We start from the raw sequence: 25,282 nt of genomic DNA on the forward strand, positions 1-25,282 counted from the left end.
AATGGTAAAGCCCAACATAAGGAGGCAAGCTACACCATAGGCAAAGCAAAAAACTAATCGTGCAACAAAACAAAGACAAGCACAAACATAATCTCACATCCAAACACGAATATAATAGAAAACAACAATCATTATTACTTAACATCTCTCAACATCAATGGACTCAATTCCCCAATAAAAAGACACAGATTAATAAACTGGATATGCAACGCGGACCCAACATTTTGCTGCCTACAGGAAATCCACCTCAGAGACAAAGACAGACACTACCTCAGAGTAAAAGGCTGGAAAACAACTTTCCAAGAAAATGGTCTGAAGACGCAAGCTGAAGTAGCCATTCTAATATCGAATAAAATCTATTTTCAACCAAAAGTAATCAAAAAAGATAAGGAAGGACACTTCATATTCGTCAAAGGAAAAATCCACCAAGATGAACTCTCAAGCATAAATATCTATGCTCCAAATACAAGGGCACATACATACATAAAAGAAACCTTACTAGAGCTTAAAGTACACCTTGCACCTCACACAATAATAGTATGAGATTTCAACACCCCACTCTCATCAGTGGACAGATCATGGAAACAGAAATTAAACAGAGACATAGACAGACTAAGAGAAGTCATGAACCAAATGGACTTAACAGATATTTATAGAACATTCTATCCTAAAACAAAAGGATATACCTTCTTCTCACCACCTCACGGTACTTTCTCCAAAATTGAACATATAATCGGTCATAAAACAGGCCTCAACAGATACAGAAAGATTGAAATAATCCCATGCATCCTATCAGAGCAACACGGGCTAAAGCTGGTCTTCAATACCAGTAAGAAAAGAACGCCCACATATACATGGAAGTTGAACAATGCTCTACTCAATGATAACCTGGTCAAGGAAGAAATAAAGAAAGAAATTAGAGACTTCTTAGAATTTAGTGAAAATGAAGGTACAATATACCCAAACTTATGGGACACAATGAAAGCTGTGCTAAGAGGAAAACTCATAGCTCTGAGTGCCTGCAGAAAGAAACAGGAGAGAGCATATATCAGCAGCTTGACAGCACACCTAAAAGCTGTAGAACAAAAAGAAGCCAACACACCCAGGAGGAGTAGAAGGTAGGAAATAATCAAACTCAGAGCTGAAATCAACCAAGTAGAAACAAAAAGGAGTATACAAAGAATGAACAGAACCAAAAGCTGGTTCTTTGAGAAAATCAACAAGATTGATAAACCCTTAGCCAGACTTACCAGAGGACACAAAGAGTGTGTCCAAATTAACAAAATCAGAAATGAAAAGGGAGACAGAAAAACAGAACCAGAGGAAATTAAAAAAATCATCAGATCCTACTACAAAAGCCTATATTCAACAAAACTTGAAAATCTGCATGAAATGCACAATTTCCTAGACAGATACCAGGCACCCAAGTTAAATCAGGAACAGATAAACCATTTAAACAACCCCATAACTCCTAAAGTAATAGAAGCAGTCATTAAAAGCCTCCCAACCGACACCGCCGCCGGAACCTGAAAGAAACAGACCGGATAAACAGTTCTCTGCACCCAAATCCCGTGGGAGGGAGAGCTAAACCTTCAGAGAGGCAGACAAGCCTGGGAAACCAGAAGAGACTGCTCCCTGCACACACATCTCGGACGCCAGAGGAAAAAGCCAAAGACCATCTGGAACCCTGGTGCACTGAAGCTCCCGGAAGGGGCGGCACAGGTCTCCCTGGTTGCTGCCGCTGCAGAGAGCCCCTGGGCAGCACCCCACGAGCGAACCTGAGCCTCGGGACCACAGGTAAGACCAAACTTTCTGCTGCAAGAAAGCTGCCTGGTGAGCTTGGGACACGGAAGCAGAATTTCTCTAGGAGGCACGGTCTGTGTTTACCGGAAGTCCCACACCCGCGGATCCCGGCCCGCAGCAGCTCTCTGCTCCCAGACCCGGTGAGAGAGAGACCCAACCGCCTGGTCAGGTGGGCACTCCTGAGGCTGCAGAGCGGAAGAGACCACCAACACTGCTCACCCCTGCCCACATCCCTGGCCCAAGAGGAAACTGTATAAGGCCGCTGGGCTCCCGTGGGGGAGGGCCCAGGAGCGGCAGGACTTCTGCGCCTGAGACACCGCCGCCGGAACCTGAAAGAAACAGACCGGATAAACAGTTCTCTGCACCCAAATCCCGTGGGAGGGAGAGCTAAACCTTCAGAGAGGCAGACAAGCCTGGGAAACCAGAAGAGACTGCTCCCTGCACACACATCTCGGACGCCAGAGGAAAAAGCCAAAGACCATCTGGAACCCTGGTGCACTGAAGCTCCCGGAAGGGGCGGCACAGGTCTTCCTGGTTGCTGCCGCTGCAGAGAGCCCCTGGGCAGCACCCCACGAGCGAACCTGAGCCTCGGGACCACAGGTAAGACCAAAATTTCTGCTGCAAGAAAGCTGCCTGGTGAACTCAAGACACAGGCCCACAAGAACAGCTGAAGACCTGTAGAGAGGAAAAACTACACGCCGGAAAGCAGAACACACTGTCCCCATAACTGACTGAAAGAGAGGAAAACAGGTCTACAGCACTCCTGACACACAGGCTTATAGGTCAGTCTAGCCACTGTCAGAAATAGCAGAACAAAGTAACACTAGAGATAATCTGATGGCGAGAGGCAAGCGCAGGAACCCAAGCAACAGAAACCAAGACTGCATGCCATCATCGGAGCCCAATTCTCCAATCAAAACAAACATGGAATATCCAAACACACCAGAAAAGCAAGATCTAGTTTCAAAATCATATTTGATCATGATGCTGGAGGACTTCAAGAAAGACATGAACACACTTAGGGAAACACAGGAAATCATTAATAAACAAGTAGAGGCCTACAGAGAGGAATGGCAAAAATCCCTGAAAGAATTCCAGGAAAACACAATCAAACAGATGAAGGAATTAAAAATGGAAATAGAAGCAATCAAGAAAGAACACATGGAAACAACCCTGGATATAGAAAACCAAAAGAAGAGACAAGGAGCTGTAGATACAAGCTTCACCAACAGAATACAAGAGATGGAAGAGAGAATCTCAGGAGCGGAAGATTCCATAGAAATCATTGACTCAACTGTCAAAGATAATGTAAAGCGGAAAAAGCTACTGGTCCAAAACATACAGGAAATCCAGGACTCAATGAGAAGATCAAACCTAAGGATAATAGGTATAGAAGAGAGTGAAGACTCCCAGCTCAAAGGACCAGTAAATATCTTCAACAAAATCATAGAAGAAAACTTCCCTAACCTAAAAAAAGAGATACCCATAGGCATACAAGAAGCCTACAGAACTCCAAATAGATTGGACCAGAAAAGAAACACCTCCCGTCACATAATTGTCAAAACACCAAACGCACAAAATAAAGAAAGAATATTAAAAGCAGTAAGGGAAAAAGGTCAAGTAACATATAAAGGGAGACCTATCAGAATCACACCAGACTTCTCGCCAGAAACTATGAAGGCCAGAAGATCCTGGACTGATGTCATACAGACCCTAAGAGAACACAAATGCCAGCCCAGGTTACTGTATCCAGCAAAACTCTCAATTAACATTGATGGACAAACCAAGATATTCCATGACAAAACCAAATTTACACAATATCTTTCTACAAATCCAGCACTACAAAGGATAATAAATGGTAAAGCCCACCATAAGGAGGCAAGCTATACCCTAGAAGAAGCAAGAAACTAATCGTCTTGGCAACAAAACAAAGAGAATGAAAGCACACAAACATAACCTCACATCCAAATATGAATATAAAGGGAAACAATAATCACTATTCCTTAATATCTCTCAATATCAATGGCCTCAACTCCCCAATAAAAAGACATAGATTAACAAACTGGATACGCAACGAGGACCCTGCATTCTGCTGCCTACAGGAAACACACCTCAGAGACAAAGACAGACACTACCTCAGAGTGAAAGGCTGGAAAACAACTTTCCAAGCAAATGGTCAGAAGAAGCAAGCTGGAGTAGCCATTCTAATATCAAATAAAATCAATTTCCAACTAAAAGTCATCAAAAAAGATAAGGAAGGACACTTCATATTCATCAAAGGAAAAATCCACCAAGATGAACTCTCAATCCTAAATATCTATGCCCCAAATACAAGGGCACCTACATACGTAAAAGAAACCTTACTAAAGCTCAAAACACACATTGCACCTCACACAATAATAGTGGGAGATTTCAACACCCCACTCTCATCAATGGACAGATCATGGAAACAGAAATTAAACAGTGATGTCGACAGACTAAGAGAAGTCATGAGCCAAATGGACTTAACGGATATTTATAGAACATTCTATCCTAAAGCAAAAGGATATACCTTCTTCTCAGCTCCTCATGGTACTTTCTCCAAAATTGACCATATAATTGGTCAAAAAACGGGCCTCAACAGGTACAGAAAGATAGAAATAATCCCATGCGTGCTATCGGACCACCACGGCCTAAAACTGGTCTTCAATAACAATAAGGGAAGAATGCCCACATATACGTGGAAATTGAACAATGCTCTACTCAATGATAACCTGGTCAAGGAAGAAATAAAGAAAGAAATTAAAAACTTCTTAGAATTTAATGAAAATGAAGATACAACATACTCAAACTTATGGGACACAATGAAAGCTGTGCTAAGAGGAAAACTCATAGCGCTGAGTGCCTGCAGAAAGAAACAGGAAAGAGCATATGTCAGCAGCTTGACAGCACACCTAAAAGCTCTAGAACAAAAAGAAGCAAATACACCCAGGAGGAGTAGAAGGCAGGAAATAATCAAACTCAGAGCTGAAATCAACCAAGTAGAAACAAAAAGGACCATAGAAAGAATCAACAGGACCAAAAGTTGGTTCTTTGAGAAAATCAACAAGATAGATAAACCCTTAGCCAGACTAACGAGAGGACACAGAGAGTGCGTCCAAATTAACAAAATCAGAAATGAAAAGGAAGACATAACTACAGATTCAGAGGAAATTCAAAAAATCATCAGATCTTACTATAAAAACCTATATTCAACAAAATTTGAAAATCTTCAGGAAATGGACTATTTCCTAAACAGATACCAGGTATCAAAGTTAAATCAGGAACAGATAAACCAGTTAAACAACCCCATAACTCCTAAGGAAATAGAAGCAGTCATTAAAGGTCTCCCAACCAAAAAGAGCCCAGGTCCAGATGGGTTTAGTGCAGAATTCTATCAAACCTTCATAGAAGACCTCATACCAATATTATCCAAACTATTCCACAAAATTGAAACAGATGGAGCCCTACCGAATTCCTTCTACGAATCTACAATTACTCTTATACCTAAACCACACAAAGACACAACAAAGAAAGAGAACTTCAGACCAATTTCCCTTATGAATATCGACGCAAAAATACTCAATAAAATTCTGGCAAACCGAATTCAAGAGCACATCAAAACAATCATCCACCATGATCAAGTAGGCTTCATCCCAGGCATGCAGGGATGGTTTAATATACGGAAAACCATCAACGTGATCCATTATATAAACAAACTGAAAGAACAGAACCACATGATCATTTCATTAGATGCTGAGAAAGCATTTGACAAAATTCAACACCCCTTCATGATAAAAGTCCTGGAAAGAATAGGAATTCAAGGCCCATACCTAAACATAGTAAAAGCCATATACAGCAAACCAGTTGCTAACATTAAACTAAATGGAGAGAAACTTGAAGCAATCCCACTAAAATCAGGGACTAGACAAGGCTGCCCACTCTCTCCCTACTTATTCAATATAGTTCTTGAAGTTCTAGCCAGAGCAATCAGACAACAAAAGGAGATCAAAGGGATACAGATCGGAAAAGAAGAGGTCAAAATATCACTATTTGCAGATGATATGATAGTATATTTAAGTGATCCCAAAAGTTCCACCAGAGAACTACTAAAGCTGATAAACAACTTCAGCAAAGTGGCTGGGTATAAAATTAACTCAAATAAATCAGTTGCCTTCCTCTATACAAAAGAGAAACAAGCCGAGAAAGAAATTAGGGAAACGACACCCTTCATAATAGACCCAAATAATATAAAGTACCTCGGTGTGACTTTAACCAAGCAAGTAAAAGATCTGTACAATAAGAACTTCAAGTCACTGAAGAAAGAAATTGTAGAAGACCTCAGAAGATGGAAAGATCTCCCATGCTCATGGATTGGCAGGATTAATATAGTAAAAATGGCCATTTTACCAAAAGCAATCTACAGATTCAATGCAATCCCCATCAAAATACCAATCCAATTCTTCAAAGAGTTAGACAGAACAATTTGCAAATTCATCTGGAATAACAAAAAACCCAGGATAGCTAAAGCTATCCTCAACAATAAAAGGACTTCAGGGGGAATCACTATCCCTGAACTCAAGCAGTATTACAGAGCAATAGTGATAAAAACTGCATGGTATTGGTACAGAGACAGACAGATAGACCAATGGAATAGAATTGAAGACCCAGAAATGAACCCACATACCTATGGTCACTTGATTTTTGACAAAGGAGCCAAAACCATCCAATGGAAAAAAGATAGCATTTTCAGCAAATGGTGCTGGTTCAACTGGAGGGCAACATGTAGAAGAATGCAGATCGATCCATGCTTATCACCCTGTACAAAGCTTAAGTCGAAGTGGATCAAGGACCTCCACATCAAACCAGACACACTCAAACTAATAGAAGAAAAACTAGGGAAGCATCTGGAACACATGGGCACTGGAAAAAATTTCCTGAACAAAACACCAATGGCTTATGCTCTAAGATCAAGAATTGACAAATGGGATCTCATAAAACTGCAAAGCTTCTGTAAGGCAAAGGACACTGTGGTTAGGACAAAACGGCAACCAACAGATTGGGAAAAGATCTTTACCAACCCGACAACAGATAGAGGCCTTATATCCAAAATATACAAAGAACTCAAGAAGTTAGACCGCAGGGAAACAAATAACCCTATTAAAAAATGGGGTTCAGAGCTAAACAAAGAATTCACAGCTGAGGAATACCGAATGGCTGAGAAACACCTAAAGAAATGTTCAACATCTTTAGTCATAAGGGAAATGCAAATCAAAACAACCCTGAGATTTCACCTCACACCAGTGCAATTGGCTAAGATCAAAAACTCAGGTGACAGCAGATGCTGGCGAGGTTGTGGAGAAAGAGGAACACTCCTCCATTGTTGGTGGGATTGCAGACTGGTAAAACCATTCTGGAAATCAGTCTGGAGGTTCCTCAGAAAATTGGACATTGAACTGCCTGAGGATCCAGCTATACCTCTCTTGGGCATATACCCAAAAGATGCCTCAACATATAAAAGAGACACGTGCTCCACTATGTTCATCGCAGCCTTATTTATAATAGCCAGAAAATGGAAAGAACCCAGATGCCCTTCAACAGAGGAATGGATACAGAAAATGTGGTACATCTACACAATGGAATACTACTCAGCTATCAAAAACAACGAGTTTATGAAATTCGTAGGCAAATGTTTGGAACTGGAAAATATCATCCTGAGTGAACTAACCCAATCACAGAAAGACATACATGGTATGCACTCATTGATAAGTGGCTATTAGCCCAAATGCTTGAATTACCCTAGATCCCTAGAACAAACGAAACTCAAGACGGATGATCAAAATGTGAATGCTTCACTCCTTCTTTAAATGAGGAAAAAGAATACCCTTGGCAGGGAAGGGAGAGGCAAAGATTAAAACAGAGACTGAAGGAACACCCATTCAGAGCCTGCCCCACCTTTGGCCCATACATATACAGCCACCCAATTGGACTAGATGGATGAAGCAAAGAAGTGCAGACCGACAGGAGCCGGATGTAGATCGCTCCTGAGAGACACAGCCAGAATACAGCAAATACAGAGGCGAATGCCAGCAGCAAACCACTGAACTGAGAATAGGTCCCCTATTGAAGGAATCAGAGAAAGAACTGGAAGAGCTTGAAGGGGCTCGAGACCCCAAAAGTACAACAATGCCAAGCAACCAGAGCTTCCAGGGACTAAGCCACTACCTAAAGACTATACATGGACTGACCCTGGACTCTGACCCCATAGGTAGCAATGAATATCCTAGTAAGAGCACCAGTGGAAGGGGAAGCCCTGGGTCCTGCTAAGACTGAACCCCCAGTGAACTAGTCTATGGGGGGAGGGCGCCAATGGTGGGAGGGTTGGGAGGGGAACACCCATAAGGAAGGGGAGGGGGGAGGGGGATGTTTGCCCGGAAACCGGGAAAGGGAATAACACTCGAAATGTATATAAGAAATACTCAAGTTAATAAAAAAAAAAAGAAATAGAAAAAAAAGAGCAGAGAGAGAGAGAGAGAGAGAGAGAGAGAGAGAGAGAGAGAGGAGGGAGGGGAGCAGGAGGGGAAAGGGAGAGTTAGAGGTAAAGGTAGAGGTAGAGGTGGGAGAAGAGAGAGAGAGAGAGAGAGAGAGAGAGAGAGAGAGAGAGAGAGAGAGAGAGAGAGAGAGAGAGAGAATAGTGACAGTGGTACATGTATAGAAGTTCTACATAAACAGTTTTGCAGAGAGAGAGAGAGTCCATAGAGGAAAAAGAGCTAGATACAGGTGAGGACAGAGCAAGCCTAAGTACGATACAGATCTAGAAGATTTGCACAGCAATTCAGTCAGAAGCTTAGAGAAGCCAGATTGAAAGAGTAAGCTTGGAAGATTAGAGGATGTGCAAAGGCTAGAAGCTTCTAGGCCTAGGACTAGGGATAGTTAGAACTGGCATCATAAAATGGATAAAATGTCAGCCTACAAAATGAGCAAAAAGATCTTCACCAAACCCATATCTTACAGAGGGCTGATATCCAAAATACACAAAGAACTCAAGAAACTAGACAGTAACAAACCAAACAACTCAATTAAAAATTGGGTACAGAGCTAAACGGTATTCTCAACAGAGGAATCTCTAATGTCTGATAGGCACTTGAGACAGCTCATGTGTGCAAGGATATGAAGAAAGGGAAACACTACCCCACTGCTTGTATTAGTGCAAACTTGTACAACCAGTTTGGAAAGGAATATGGTATGTTATCAGAAAACTGGGAATTGATTTACCTCAAGACCCAGCTATACCACTCCTGGGTATATACTCAAAAGATGTTCCAGCGTGCCACTAGGAGACTTGCTCAACCATGTTCATAGCAGCTTTATTTGTAATAGCCAGAAACTGGAAACAATCTACATGTCCCCAAACTGAAGAATGGAAAAAGAAAATGTGTGACATTTATATAATAGAGTATTACTCAGCTATTAAAAACAATAACATCATGAAATTTGCAGGGGCCTGGGTGTACTAGGAAATATCATCCTGAGTGAGGTACCTTAGAACCAGAAAGACAAACATGATATGTACTCACATGGTATGGATATTAGCTCTAAAATAAGGATTACCATGTTACAATCTACACTCCCAAAGATGCTATGTAGCAAGGAGGGCTCAAGGTGGACAGGGCATATGAATCTCTTGAGAAGGAGAAACAGAATAGACATTGCTGGTATATGGAGAGGGTCTGGATAAGGGAAGGGACAGGGACGGGAACAGGAGGTATCAGGTCAGAGAAGGATGAAGGAGAGAGTACTAGGAGAGACAACTTGGAGGGGGCAGGCATTTCTCACATTAGCTAGAAACCCAGGACTATAGAAATTCCTCAGGAACTGATGAGGGTAACGAAGCTAAGACTTGAAGAGAAGGGGGATGTGGAGTCTGAACTGACCATCTTCTGGGACCAAGCAAGACTTCCATTGGAGGTGTTAGGAAACCAACACAGGCACAAAACCTTCCCCCTTCAATTTGTTCTGCCTACAAGAAGTGCTGGTGCAAAGATGGCATAGAGATTGCAGGACAACAAATGACTGGTTCAGCATGAGACCCATGCTATGAGAAGGAATCCATGCCTCACATTGGCTGGAGGGCCCAGAAGCAGAGGCTAGATTGCCCAGAGTCCCATAATAGAATCAAACAAGAATGAAAAAGAAATAAATGAAATGACTCCTAATTCTATTCTGCTTTACTCATATATTAGCCCAATTGTCATAGGAGAGGCTTCACCCAGCAAATGATTGAAATAGATGCAGATACCCAGAGCCCCACCCTAGGTGGAGCTTGGGGAATCCTGCAAAAAAAAAGAGGGGAGGAAGAATTGGAAGATCCAGAGGGGTCAAAGACACCATAGGAAAACTCAGAGAAACAAATATCCAAGGCCCAATGGGGCTCACAGATACTGAACTGCCATCCAGGGAGTCTGCATGGGCTCCATGCAGTTTTTGTTCTCCTGGGACTCCTAATAGTGGGCACAGGAGCTGGCTCTGCCTCTGTTCACTGCCTTTGAGACCCTTTCCTTCCTTTGAGTTGCCTTGCTTGTTCAATAAGAGAGGAGGTACCTAGTCTTAGTGTAACTTGCTATGCTATGCTTGTGATATCCACTGGGGTCCTGTCCTTTTTTGAACATAAACAGAGGAGGAATGGATGGGTAGAAGGGGGAAGAAGGGAGGTTGTGGGGAAGGGACTAGGGGAGAGGAGAAAAGGGAACTGCTGTTGGTTTGTAAAATGAATGTTAATAAAACACACATTCTAGGAATTAAAAATAGGAAAGAAAGAAGTCAAAGTAGTCAAACTTGAAATAAGAACATCCCCCATCTCTCTCTCTCTCTCTCTCTCTCTCTCTCTCTCTCTCTCTCTCTCTGTGTGTGTGTGTGTGTGTGTGTGTGTATGACCTAAATGTTACAATGAGAAGTTTCTACAGTTCTTAAAACTTTTAGAAAAGTAGCATGACTAGTGACGTCTTTCATCACCAGTTAGAGAGTTCAGCGTGCTTAAATGCTCAGGTGGTGTAGGTGTTAGATTTCTGGGGTGGTGTACACAGAGCACTTTAACCTGGCAGACATGGCTGAGCTGCCTTAGTGGTCAGACAAGAGGGCTGGGATCTCCAAAATTTAGTCCAAAACTTTGTTGAAACACTCATATTGCTTCCACGCATGGCTTTTGCCATTGGTTGTTTCCCCCAGCGCTTTGAAACAACAGAAAAAAGCAATGCGATTCCAGAAAATTCAAAGGCAAATGGAGGCTCCAGATGCCCCACCTAGAACACTGAGGTAGGAAGTCATGGAGCAGATGTGGTATTTACATAAGGAATTTTCAGAGTCCTGGTCAGTTCCCAGGTTGGCAGAAGGCTTTGATGTCAGCAATGTTATCTGAAGGGTTTTAAGAAGTAAGTTTGTACCCATTTTAGAGCAGAAACTGAAGCTGGACCAAAAGGTCTTGAAAAAAGCCGGGATTACCTCAGTGGTTTGGCAGCTTCCTGTTTCTGAAGATACCTTAAAGCTGCTCAGTGCAGGCCATCCTGTATCTGGCCCTCTGCTGATGCCGGGGAATGAAGTGTATTCTAAAAGTCAGACTCACAGCAGAGCTCTGAAAGTGGTAAAGTCAAACACTCCCAGAACAGAGGCACAGAAGAAACGAGAAGAAAGGAATAAAAGGACAGGAAGATAGGGGCACTCATAGCTGTGGTCCAGACACCGCCTGGATCTGTATGGACCCAGTCAAACAGCTCCCTGCACCCAAATCCTGTGAGAGGGAGAGCTAAACCTTCAGAGGGGCAGACACACCTGGGAAGGCAGAGAAGACTATTCTCTGCCCACATTTCTGACTGTAGAGGAAAATGCCTAGCGCCACCTGGGCCCCATGTGCACAGGGTCCAGAGTGAAGGCAGGGCAGACCCTTCTGGTTGCTGCCCTCATGGAGAGCTGAAACCTGGATCTGAGAAGCGACTCAAGGCCTGAGACCAGAGGTAAGATCAACTTTTCTGCTCCAAGTGACCTGCCTGGTGTACTCAGGACTCACAAAGGCAAAATTCCTCTGGGACCAGGCACTTCCAGTTTCTATTTGGGGCCCGAACCTTGCTGATCCCAGCCTACAGCTCCCTGCTCCCAAACCCCATGGGAGAGAGAGCTCACCACTCAGACAAGATGGGCACTCCTGAGACTGCAGGGCTAGAGAGACCGCTAGTACTGCCACCCCTGCCCACATCCCTGGCCCAATAGGAAACCTTTTGGGCCTCTGGGAACAGGAAGATAGGGGCACTCATAGCTGTGGTCCAGACACCACCTGGATCTGTAGGGACCCAGTCAAATAGCTCCCTGCACCCAAATCCCATGGGAGGGAGAGCTAAACCTTCAGGGGGCAGACACACCTGGGAAGCCAGAGGAGGCTACTCTCTGCCCACATTTCTGATGCTAGAGGAAAACGCCTAGTGCCATCTGGGCCCGAGTGCACAGGGTCTGTGAGCGAAGTTGGGGCAGGCCCTTCTGGTTGCTGCCTTCACGGAGAGCTGAAACCCGGATCTGAGAAGCGATTCCAGACCCGAGACCAGAGACAAGACCAACTTTTCTGCTCCAAGTGACCTGCCTGGTGGACTCAGTACACATGCCCACAGAAACACCTGAAGACCAGTAGACAGGAACAACTATACGCCTGAAAGCAAAACACTCTGTTCCCATAACTGGCTGAAAGAGAACAGGAAAACAGGTCTCCAGCACTCCTGACACACAGGCCTATAGGACGGTCTAGCCACTGTCAGAAATAGCAGAACAAGTTAACACCAGAGACAACCTGATGACGAGAGGCAAGTGCAGGAACCCAAGCAACAGAAACCAGGACTACATAGCATCATCGGAGCCCAATTCTCCCACCAAAGCAAACACTGAATATCCAAACACACCAGAAAAGCAAGCTCTAGATTTAAAATCACATTTGATCATGATGATGAAGGACTTCAAGAAAGACATAAAGAACTCCCTTAGAGAAATGCAGGAAAACACAAATAAACAAGCAGAAGACTATAGACAGGAAATACAAAAAATCCCTGAAAGAATTAGAGGAAAACACAATCAAACAAGTGAAGGAATTAAAAATGGAAATAGAAGCAACAAAGAAAGCCCAAAGGGAGACAATCCTGGACATAGAAAACCAAAGGAAGAGACAAGGAGCCTTAGATCACCAAGAGAATGAAGAGATAGAAGAGAGAATCTCAGGAGCAGAAGATTCCATAGAAGTCATCTACACAACTGTCAAAGATAATGTAAAACGGAAAAAGATACTGGCCCAACACATACAGGAAATCCAGGACACAATGAGAAGATCAAACCTAAGGATAATAGGTATAGAAGAGAGTGAAGAATCCCAACTCAAAGGACCAGTAAATATCTTCAAAAAATCTTAGAAGAAAACTTCCCTAACCTAAAGAAAGAGATGCCCATAAACATACAAGAAGCCTACAGAACTCCAAATAGATTGGACCAGAAAAGAAATTCCTCCTGCCACATAATAGTCAAAACACCAAACGCACAAAACAAAGAAAGAATATTAAAAGCAGTAAGGGAAAAAGGTCAAGTAACATAAAAAGCCAGACCTATCAGAATTACAGCAGACTTCTCACTGGAGACTATGAAAGCCAGAAGATGCTGGACAGATGTCATATAGACCCTAAGAGAACACAAATGCCAGCCCAGGTTATTGTATCCAGCAAAGCTCTCAATTAGCATAGATGGAGAAACCAAGATATTCCATGATAAAACCAAATTTACACAGTATCTTTCTACAAATGCAGCCCTACAAAGGATAATAAATGGTAAAGCCCAACATAAGGAGGCAAGCTACACCATAGGCAAAGCAAAAAACTAATCGTGCAACAAAACAAAGACAAGCACAAACATAATCTCACATCCAAACACGAATATAATAGAAAACAACAATCATTATTACTTAACATCTCTCAACATCAATGGACTCAATTCCCCAATAAAAAGACACAGATTAATAAACTGGATATGCAACGCGGACCCAACATTTTGCTGCCTACAGGAAATCCACCTCAGAGACAAAGACAGACACTACCTCAGAGTAAAAGGCTGGAAAACAACTTTCCAAGAAAATGGTCTGAAGACACAAGCTGAAGTAGCCATTCTAATATCGAATAAAATCTATTTTCAACCAAAAGTAATCAAAAAAGATAAGGAAGGACACTTCATATTCGTCAAAGGAAAAATCCACCAAGATGAACTCTCAAGCATAAATATCTATGCTCCAAATACAAGGGCACATACATACATAAAAGAAACCTTACTAGAGCTTAAAGTACACCTTGCACCTCACACAATAATAGTATGAGATTTCAACACCCCACTCTCATCAGTGGACAGATCATGGAAACAGAAATTAAACAGAGACATAGACAGACTAAGAGAAGTCATGAACCAAATGGACTTAACAGATATTTATAGAACATTCTATCCTAAAACAAAAGGATATACCTTCTTCTCACCACCTCACGGTACTTTCTCCAAAATTGAACATATAATCGGTCATAAAACAGGCCTCAACAGATACAGAAAGATTGAAATAATCCCATGCATCCTATCAGAGCAACACGGGCTAAAGCTGGTCTTCAATACCAGTAAGAAAAGAACGCCCACATATACATGGAAGTTGAACAATGCTCTACTCAATGATAACCTGGTCAAGGAAGAAATAAAGAAAGAAATTAGAGACTTCTTAGAATTTAGTGAAAATGAAGGTACAATATACCCAAACTTATGGGACACAATGAAAGCTGTGCTAAGAGGAAAACTCATAGCTCTGAGTGCCTGCAGAAAGAAACAGGAGAGAGCATATATCAGCAGCTTGACAGCACACCTAAAAGCTGTAGAACAAAAAGAAGCCAACACACCCAGGAGGAGTAGAAGGTAGGAAATAATCAAACTCAGAGCTGAAATCAACCAAGTAGAAACAAAAAGGAGTATACAAAGAATGAACAGAACCAAAAGCTGGTTCTTTGAGAAAATCAACAAGATTGATAAACCCTTAGCCAGACTTACCAGAGGACACAAAGAGTGTGTCCAAATTAACAAAATCAGAAATGAAAAGGGAGACAGAAAAACAGAACCAGAGGAAATTAAAAAAATCATCAGATCCTACTACAAAAGCCTATATTCAACAAAACTTGAAAATCTGCATGAAATGCACAATTTCCTAGACAGATACCAGGCACCCAAGTTAAATCAGGAACAGATAAACCATTTAAACAACCCCATAACTCCTAAAGTAATAGAAGCAGTCATTAAAAGCCTCCCAACCGACACCGCCGCCGGAACCTGAAAGAAACAGACCGGATAAACAGTTCTCTGCACCCAAATCCCGTGGGAGGGAGAGCTAAACCTTCAGAGAGGCAGACAAGCCTGGGAAACCAGAAGAGACTGCTCCCTGCACACACATCTCGGACGCCAGAGGAAAAAGCCAAAGACCATCTGGAACCCTGGTGCACTGAAGCTCCCGGAAGGGGCGGCACAGGTCTTCCTGGTTGCTGACGCTGCAGAGAGCCCCTGGGCAGCACCCCACGAGCGAACCTGAGCCTCGGGACCACAGGTAAGACCAAAATTTCTGCTGCAAGAAAGCTGCCTGGTGAACTCAAGACACAGGCCCACAAGAACAGCTGAAGACCTGTAGAGAGGAAAAACTACACGCCGGAAAGCAGAACACACTGTCCCCATAACTGACTGAAAGAGAGGAAAACAGGTCTACAGCACTCCTGACACACAGGCTTATAGGTCAGTCTAGCCACTGTCAGAAATAGCAGAACAAAGTAACACTAGAGATAATCTGATGGCGAGAGGCAAGCGCAGGAACCCAAGCAACAGAAACCAAGACTGCATGCCATCATCGGAGCCCAATTCTCCAATCAAAACAAACATGGAATATCCAAACACACCAGAAAAGCAAGATCTAGTTTCAAAATCATATTTGATCATGATGCTGGAGGACTTCAAGAAAGACATGAACACACTTAGGGAAACACAGGAAATCATTAATAAACAAGTAGAGGCCTACAGAGAGGAATGGCAAAAATCCCTGAAAGAATTCCAGGAAAACACAATCAAACAGATGAAGGAATTAAAAATGGAAATAGAAGCAATCAAGAAAGAACACATGGAAACAACCCTGGATATAGAAAACCAAAAGAAGAGACAAGGAGCTGTAGATACAAGCTTCACCAACAGAATACAAGAGATGGAAGAGAGAATCTCAGGAGCGGAAGATTCCATAGAAATCATTGACTCAACTGTCAAAGATAATGTAAAGCGGAAAAAGCTACTGGTCCAAAACATACAGGAAATCCAGGACTCAATGAGAAGATCAAACCTAAGGATAATAGGTATAGAAGAGAGTGAAGACTCCCAGCTCAAAGGACCAGTAAATATCTTCAACAAAATCATAGAAGAAAACTTCCCTAACCTAAAAAAAGAGATACCCATAGGCATACAAGAAGCCTACAGAACTCCAAATAGATTGGACCAGAAAAGAAACACCTCCCGTCACATAATTGTCAAAACACCAAACGCACAAAATAAAGAAAGAATATTAAAAGCAGTAAGGGAAAAAGGTCAAGTAACATATAAAGGGAGACCTATCAGAATCACACCAGACTTCTCGCCAGAAACTATGAAGGCCAGAAGATCCTGGACTGATGTCATACAGACCCTAAGAGAACACAAATGCCAGCCCAGGTTACTGTATCCAGCAAAACTCTCAATTAACATTGATGGACAAACCAAGATATTCCATGACAAAACCAAATTTACACAATATCTTTCTACAAATCCAGCACTACAAAGGATAATAAATGGTAAAGCCCACCATAAGGAGGCAAGCTATACCCTAGAAGAAGCAAGAAACTAATCGTCTTGGCAACAAAACAAAGAGAATGAAAGCACACAAACATAACCTCACATCCAAATATGAATATAAAGGGAAACAATAATCACTATTCCTTAATATCTCTCAATATCAATGGCCTCAACTCCCCAATAAAAAGACATAGATTAACAAACTGGATACGCAACGAGGACCCTGCATTCTGCTGCCTACAGGAAACACACCTCAGAGACAAAGACAGACACTACCTCAGAGTGAAAGGCTGGAAAACAACTTTCCAAGCAAATGGTCAGAAGAAGCAAGCTGGAGTAGCCATTCTAATATCAAATAAAATCAATTTCCAACTAAAAGTCATCAAAAAAGATAAGGAAGGACACTTCATATTCATCAAAGGAAAAATCCACCAAGATGAACTCTCAATCCTAAATATCTATGCCCCAAATACAAGGGCACCTACATACGTAAAAGAAACCTTACTAAAGCTCAAAACACACATTGCACCTCACACAATAATAGTGGGAGATTTCAACACCCCACTCTCATCAATGGACAGATCATGGAAACAGAAATTAAACAGTGATGTCGACAGACTAAGAGAAGTCATGAGCCAAATGGACTTAACGGATATTTATAGAACATTCTATCCTAAAGCAAAAGGATATACCTTCTTCTCAGCTCCTCATGGTACTTTCTCCAAAATTGACCATATAATTGGTCAAAAAACGGGCCTCAACAGGTACAGAAAGATAGAAATAATCCCATGCGTGCTATCGGACCACCACGGCCTAAAACTGGTCTTCAATAACAATAAGGGAAGAATGCCCACATATACGTGGAAATTGAACAATGCTCTACTCAATGATAACCTGGTCAAGGAAGAAATAAAGAAAGAAATTAAAAACTTCTTAGAATTTAATGAAAATGAAGATACAACATACTCAAACTTATGGGACACAATGAAAGCTGTGCTAAGAGGAAAACTCATAGCGCTGAGTGCCTGCAGAAAGAAACAGGAAAGAGCATATGTCAGCAGCTTGACAGCACACCTAAAAGCTCTAGAACAAAAAGAAGCAAATACACCCAGGAGGAGTAGAAGGCAGGAAATAATCAAACTCAGAGCTGAAATCAACCAAGTAGAAACAAAAAGGACCATAGAAAGAATCAACAGGACCAAAAGTTGGTTCTTTGAGAAAATCAACAAGATAGATAAACCCTTAGCCAGACTAACGAGAGGACACAGAGAGTGCGTCCAAATTAACAAAATCAGAAATGAAAAGGAAGACATAACTACAGATTCAGAGGAAATTCAAAAAATCATCAGATCTTACTATAAAAACCTATATTCAACAAAATTTGAAAATCTTCAGGAAATGGACTATTTCCTAAACAGATACCAGGTATCAAAGTTAAATCAGGAACAGATAAACCAGTTAAACAACCCCATAACTCCTAAGGAAATAGAAGCAGTCATTAAAGGTCTCCCAACCAAAAAGAGCCCAGGTCCAGATGGGTTTAGTGCAGAATTCTATCAAACCTTCATAGAAGACCTCATACCAATATTATCCAAACTATTCCACAAAATTGAAACAGATGGAGCCCTACCGAATTCCTTCTACGAATCTACAATTACTCTTATACCTAAACCACACAAAGACACAACAAAGAAAGAGAACTTCAGACCAATTTCCCTTATGAATATCGACGCAAAAATACTCAATAAAATTCTGGCAAACCGAATTCAAGAGCACATCAAAACAATCATCCACCATGATCAAGTAGGCTTCATCCCAGGCATGCAGGGATGGTTTAATATACGGAAAACCATCAACGTGATCCATTATATAAACAAACTGAAAGAACAGAACCACATGATCATTTCATTAGATGCTGAGAAAGCATTTGACAAAATTCAACACCCCTTCATGATAAAAGTCCTGGAAAGAATAGGAATTCAAGGCCCATACCTAAACATAGTAAAAGCCATATACAGCAAACCAGTTGCTAACATTAAACTAAATGGAGAGAAACTTGAAGCAATCCCACTAAAATCAGGGACTAGACAAGGCTGCCCACTCTCTCCCTACTTATTCAATATAGTTCTTGAAGTTCTAGCCAGAGCAATCAGACAACAAAAGGAGATCAAAGGGATACAGATCGGAAAAGAAGAGGTCAAAATATCACTATTTGCAGATGATATGATAGTATATTTAAGTGATCCCAAAAGTTCCACCAGAGAACTACTAAAGCTGATAAACAACTTCAGCAAAGTGGCTGGGTATAAAATTAACTCAAATAAATCAGTTGCCTTCCTCTATACAAAAGAGAAACAAGCCGAGAAAGAAATTAGGGAAACGACACCCTTCATAATAGACCCAAATAATATAAAGTACCTCGGTGTGACTTTAACCAAGCAAGTAAAAGATCTGTACAATAAGAACTTCAAGTCACTGAAGAAAGAAATTGTAGAAGACCTCAGAAGATGGAAAGATCTCCCATGCTCATGGATTGGCAGGATTAATATAGTAAAAATGGCCATTTTACCAAAAGCAATCTACAGATTCAATGCAATCCCCATCAAAATACCAATCCAATTCTTCAAAGAGTTAGACAGAACAATTTGCAAATTCATCTGGAATAACAAAAAACCCAGGATAGCTAAAGCTATCCTCAACAATAAAAGGACTTCAGGGGGAATCACTATCCCTGAACTCAAGCAGTATTACAGAGCAATAGTGATAAAAACTGCATGGTATTGGTACAGAGACAGACAGATAGACCAATGGAATAGAATTGAAGACCCAGAAATGAACCCACATACCTATGGTCACTTGATTTTTGACAAAGGAGCCAAAACCATCCAATGGAAAAAAGATAGCATTTTCAGCAAATGGTGCTGGTTCAACTGGAGGGCAACATGTAGAAGAATGCAGATCGATCCATGCTTATCACCCTGTACAAAGCTTAAGTCGAAGTGGATCAAGGACCTCCACATCAAACCAGACACACTCAAACTAATAGAAGAAAAACTAGGGAAGCATCTGGAACACATGGGCACTGGAAAAAATTTCCTGAACAAAACACCAATGGCTTATGCTCTAAGATCAAGAATTGACAAATGGGATCTCATAAAACTGCAAAGCTTCTGTAAGGCAAAGGACACTGTGGTTAGGACAAAACGGCAACCAACAGATTGGGAAAAGATCTTTACCAACCCGACAACAGATAGAGGCCTTATATCCAAAATATACAAAGAACTCAAGAAGTTAGACCGCAGGGAAACAAATAACCCTATTAAAAAATGGGGTTCAGAGCTAAACAAAGAATTCACAGCTGAGGAATACCGAATGGCTGAGAAACACCTAAAGAAATGTTCAACATCTTTAGTCATAAGGGAAATGCAAATCAAAACAACCCTGAGATTTCACCTCACACCAGTGCAATTGGCTAAGATCAAAAACTCAGGTGACAGCAGATGCTGGCGAGGTTGTGGAGAAAGAGGAACACTCCTCCATTGTTGGTGGGATTGCAGACTGGTAAAACCATTCTGGAAATCAGTCTGGAGGTTCCTCAGAAAATTGGACATTGAACTGCCTGAGGATCCAGCTATACCTCTCTTGGGCATATACCCAAAAGATGCCTCAACATATAAAAGAGACACGTGCTCCACTATGTTCATCGCAGCCTTATTTATAATAGCCAGAAAATGGAAAGAACCCAGATGCCCTTCAACAGAGGAATGGATACAGAAAATGTGGTACATCTACACAATGGAATACTACTCAGCTATCAAAAACAACGAGTTTATGAAATTCGTAGGCAAATGTTTGGAACTGGAAAATATCATCCTGAGTGAACTAACCCAATCACAGAAAGACATACATGGTATGCACTCATTGATAAGTGGCTATTAGCCCAAATGCTTGAATTACCCTAGATCCCTAGAACAAACGAAACTCAAGACGGATGATCAAAATGTGAATGCTTCACTCCTTCTTTAAATGAGGAAAAAGAATACCCTTGGCAGGGAAGGGAGAGGCAAAGATTAAAACAGAGACTGAAGGAACACCCATTCAGAGCCTGCCCCACCTTTGGCCCATACATATACAGCCACCCAATTGGACTAGATGGATGAAGCAAAGAAGTGCAGACCGACAGGAGCCGGATGTAGATCGCTCCTGAGAGACACAGCCAGAATACAGCAAATACAGAGGCGAATGCCAGCAGCAAACCACTGAACTGAGAATAGGTCCCCTATTGAAGGAATCAGAGAAAGAACTGGAAGAGCTTGAAGGGGCTCGAGACCCCAAAAGTACAACAATGCCAAGCAACCAGAGCTTCCAGGGACTAAGCCACTACCTAAAGACTATACATGGACTGACCCTGGACTCTGACCCCATAGGTAGCAATGAATATCCTAGTAAGAGCACCAGTGGAAGGGGAAGCCCTGGGTCCTGCTAAGACTGAACCCCCAGTGAACTAGTCTATGGGGGGAGGGCGCCAATGGTGGGAGGGTTGGGAGGGGAACACCCATAAGGAAGGGGAGGGGGGAGGGGGATGTTTGCCCGGAAACCGGGAAAGGGAATAACACTCGAAATGTATATAAGAAATACTCAAGTTAATAAAAAAAAAAAGAAATAGAAAAAAAAGAGCAGAGAGAGAGAGAGAGAGAGAGAGAGAGAGAGAGAGAGGAGGGAGGGGAGCAGGAGGGGAAAGGGAGAGTTAGAGGTAAAGGTAGAGGTAGAGGTGGGAGAAAGAGAGAGAGAGAGAGAGAGAGAGAGAGAGAGAGAGAGAGAGAGAGAGAGAGAGAGAGAATAGTGACAGTGGTACATGTATAGAAGTTCTACATAAACAGTTTTGCAGAGAGAGAGAGAGTCCATAGAGGAAAAAGAGCTAGATACAGGTGAGGACAGAGCAAGCCTAAGTACGATACAGATCTAGAAGATTTGCACAGCAATTCAGTCAGAAGCTTAGAGAAGCCAGATTGAAAGAGTAAGCTTGGAAGATTAGAGGATGTGCAAAGGCTAGAAGCTTCTAGGCCTAGGACTAGGGATAGTTAGAACTGGCATCATAAAATGGATAAAATGTCAGCCTACAAAATGAGCAAAAAGATCTTCACCAAACCCATATCTTACAGAGGGCTGATATCCAAAATACACAAAGAACTCAAGAAACTAGACAGTAACAAACCAAACAACTCAATTAAAAATTGGGTACAGAGCTAAACGGTATTCTCAACAGAGGAATCTCTAATGTCTGATAGGCACTTGAGACAGCTCATGTGTGCAAGGATATGAAGAAAGGGAAACACTACCCCACTGCTTGTATTAGTGCAAACTTGTACAACCAGTTTGGAAAGGAATATGGTATGTTATCAGAAAACTGGGAATTGATTTACCTCAAGACCCAGCTATACCACTCCTGGGTATATACTCAAAAGATGTTCCAGCGTGCCACTAGGAGACTTGCTCAACCATGTTCATAGCAGCTTTATTTGTAATAGCCAGAAACTGGAAACAATCTACATGTCCCCAAACTGAAGAATGGAAAAAGAAAATGTGTGACATTTATATAATAGAGTATTACTCAGCTATTAAAAACAATAACATCATGAAATTTGCAGGGGCCTGGGTGTACTAGGAAATATCATCCTGAGTGAGGTACCTTAGAACCAGAAAGACAAACATGATATGTACTCACATGGTATGGATATTAGCTCTAAAATAAGGATTACCATGTTACAATCTACACTCCCAAAGATGCTATGTAGCAAGGAGGGCTCAAGGTGGACAGGGCATATGAATCTCTTGAGAAGGAGAAACAGAATAGACATTGCTGGTATATGGAGAGGGTCTGGATAAGGGAAGGGACAGGGACGGGAACAGGAGGTATCAGGTCAGAGAAGGATGAAGGAGAGAGTACTAGGAGAGACAACTTGGAGGGGGCAGGCATTTCTCACATTAGCTAGAAACCCAGGACTATAGAAATTCCTCAGGAACTGATGAGGGTAACGAAGCTAAGACTTGAAGAGAAGGGGGATGTGGAGTCTGAACTGACCATCTTCTGGGACCAAGCAAGACTTCCATTGGAGGTGTTAGGAAACCAACACAGGCACAAAACCTTCCCCCTTCAATTTGTTCTGCCTACAAGAAGTGCTGGTGCAAAGATGGCATAGAGATTGCAGGACAACAAATGACTGGTTCAGCATGAGACCCATGCTATGAGAAGGAATCCATGCCTCACATTGGCTGGAGGGCCCAGAAGCAGAGGCTAGATTGCCCAGAGTCCCATAATAGAATCAAACAAGAATGAAAAAGAAATAAATGAAATGACTCCTAATTCTATTCTGCTTTACTCATATATTAGCCCAATTGTCATAGGAGAGGCTTCACCCAGCAAATGATTGAAATAGATGCAGATACCCAGAGCCCCACCCTAGGTGGAGCTTGGGGAATCCTGCAAAAAAAAAGAGGGGAGGAAGAATTGGAAGATCCAGAGGGGTCAAAGACACCATAGGAAAACTCAGAGAAACAAATATCCAAGGCCCAATGGGGCTCACAGATACTGAACTGCCATCCAGGGAGTCTGCATGGGCTCCATGCAGTTTTTGTTCTCCTGGGACTCCTAATAGTGGGCACAGGAGCTGGCTCTGCCTCTGTTCACTGCCTTTGAGACCCTTTCCTTCCTTTGAGTTGCCTTGCTTGTTCAATAAGAGAGGAGGTACCTAGTCTTAGTGTAACTTGCTATGCTATGCTTGTGATATCCACTGGGGTCCTGTCCTTTTTTGAACATAAACAGAGGAGGAATGGATGGGTAGAAGGGGGAAGAAGGGAGGTTGTGGGGAAGGGACTAGGGGAGAGGAGAAAAGGGAACTGCTGTTGGTTTGTAAAATGAATGTTAATAAAACACACATTCTAGGAATTAAAAATAGGAAAGAAAGAAGTCAAAGTAGTCAAACTTGAAATAAGAACATCCCCCATCTCTCTCTCTCTCTCTCTCTCTCTCTCTCTCTCTCTCTCTCTCTGTGTGTGTGTGTGTGTGTGTGTGTGTATGACCTAAATGTTACAATGAGAAGTTTCTACAGTTCTTAAAACTTTTAGAAAAGTAGCATGACTAGTGACGTCTTTCATCACCAGTTAGAGAGTTCAGCGTGCTTAAATGCTCAGGTGGTGTAGGTGTTAGATTTCTGGGGTGGTGTACACAGAGCACTTTAACCTGGCAGACATGGCTGAGCTGCCTTAGTGGTCAGACAAGAGGGCTGGGATCTCCAAAATTTAGTCCAAAACTTTGTTGAAACACTCATATTGCTTCCACGCATGGCTTTTGCCATTGGTTGTTTCCCCCAGCGCTTTGAAACAACAGAAAAAAGCAATGCGATTCCAGAAAATTCAAAGGCAAATGGAGGCTCCAGATGCCCCACCTAGAACACTGAGGTAGGAAGTCATGGAGCAGATGTGGTATTTACATAAGGAATTTTCAGAGTCCTGGTCAGTTCCCAGGTTGGCAGAAGGCTTTGATGTCAGCAATGTTATCTGAAGGGTTTTAAGAAGTAAGTTTGTACCCATTTTAGAGCAGAAACTGAAGCTGGACCAAAAGGTCTTGAAAAAAGCCGGGATTACCTCAGTGGTTTGGCAGCTTCCTGTTTCTGAAGATACCTTAAAGCTGCTCAGTGCAGGCCATCCTGTATCTGGCCCTCTGCTGATGCCGGGGAATGAAGTGTATTCTAAAAGTCAGACTCACAGCAGAGCTCTGAAAGTGGTAAAGTCAAACACTCCCAGAACAGAGGCACAGAAGAAACGAGAAGAAAGGAATAAAAGGACAGGAAGATAGGGGCACTCATAGCTGTGGTCCAGACACCGCCTGGATCTGTATGGACCCAGTCAAACAGCTCCCTGCACCCAAATCCTGTGAGAGGGAGAGCTAAACCTTCAGAGGGGCAGACACACCTGGGAAGGCAGAGAAGACTATTCTCTGCCCACATTTCTGACTGTAGAGGAAAATGCCTAGCGCCACCTGGGCCCCATGTGCACAGGGTCCAGAGTGAAGGCAGGGCAGACCCTTCTGGTTGCTGCCCTCATGGAGAGCTGAAACCTGGATCTGAGAAGCGACTCAAGGCCTGAGACCAGAGGTAAGATCAACTTTTCTGCTCCAAGTGACCTGCCTGGTGTACTCAGGACTCACAAAGGCAAAATTCCTCTGGGACCAGGCACTTCCAGTTTCTATTTGGGGCCCGAACCTTGCTGATCCCAGCCTACAGCTCCCTGCTCCCAAACCCCATGGGAGAGAGAGCTCACCACTCAGACAAGATGGGCACTCCTGAGACTGCAGGGCTAGAGAGACCGCTAGTACTGCCACCCCTGCCCACATCCCTGGCCCAATAGGAAACCTTTTGGGCCTCTGGGAACAGGAAGATAGGGGCACTCATAGCTGTGGTCCAGACACCACCTGGATCTGTAGGGACCCAGTCAAATAGCTCCCTGCACCCAAATCCCATGGGAGGGAGAGCTAAACCTTCAGGGGGCAGACACACCTGGGAAG

At 42.5% G+C, this 25,282-nt stretch overlaps 1 protein-coding gene and 2 pseudogenes across 4 annotated transcripts in view; 2 read left to right on the forward strand and 1 right to left on the reverse strand.

The window, feature by feature from the left end:
• Catsperb (cation channel sperm associated auxiliary subunit beta) overlaps positions 1-25,282 on the reverse strand; it is a 378,659-nt gene that overhangs the window by 95,073 nt on the left and 258,304 nt on the right. The window lies entirely within an intron of this gene.
• On the forward strand, positions 10,810-15,314 carry Ngrn-ps1 (neugrin, neurite outgrowth associated, pseudogene 1; annotated as a pseudogene).
• On the forward strand, positions 23,854-25,264 carry Ngrn-ps2 (neugrin, neurite outgrowth associated, pseudogene 2; annotated as a pseudogene).

Source organism: Rattus norvegicus, chromosome 6, assembly GCF_036323735.1.
Source record: "Rattus norvegicus strain BN/NHsdMcwi chromosome 6, GRCr8, whole genome shotgun sequence".
NCBI classification, from domain to species: domain Eukaryota; kingdom Metazoa; phylum Chordata; class Mammalia; order Rodentia; family Muridae; genus Rattus; species Rattus norvegicus.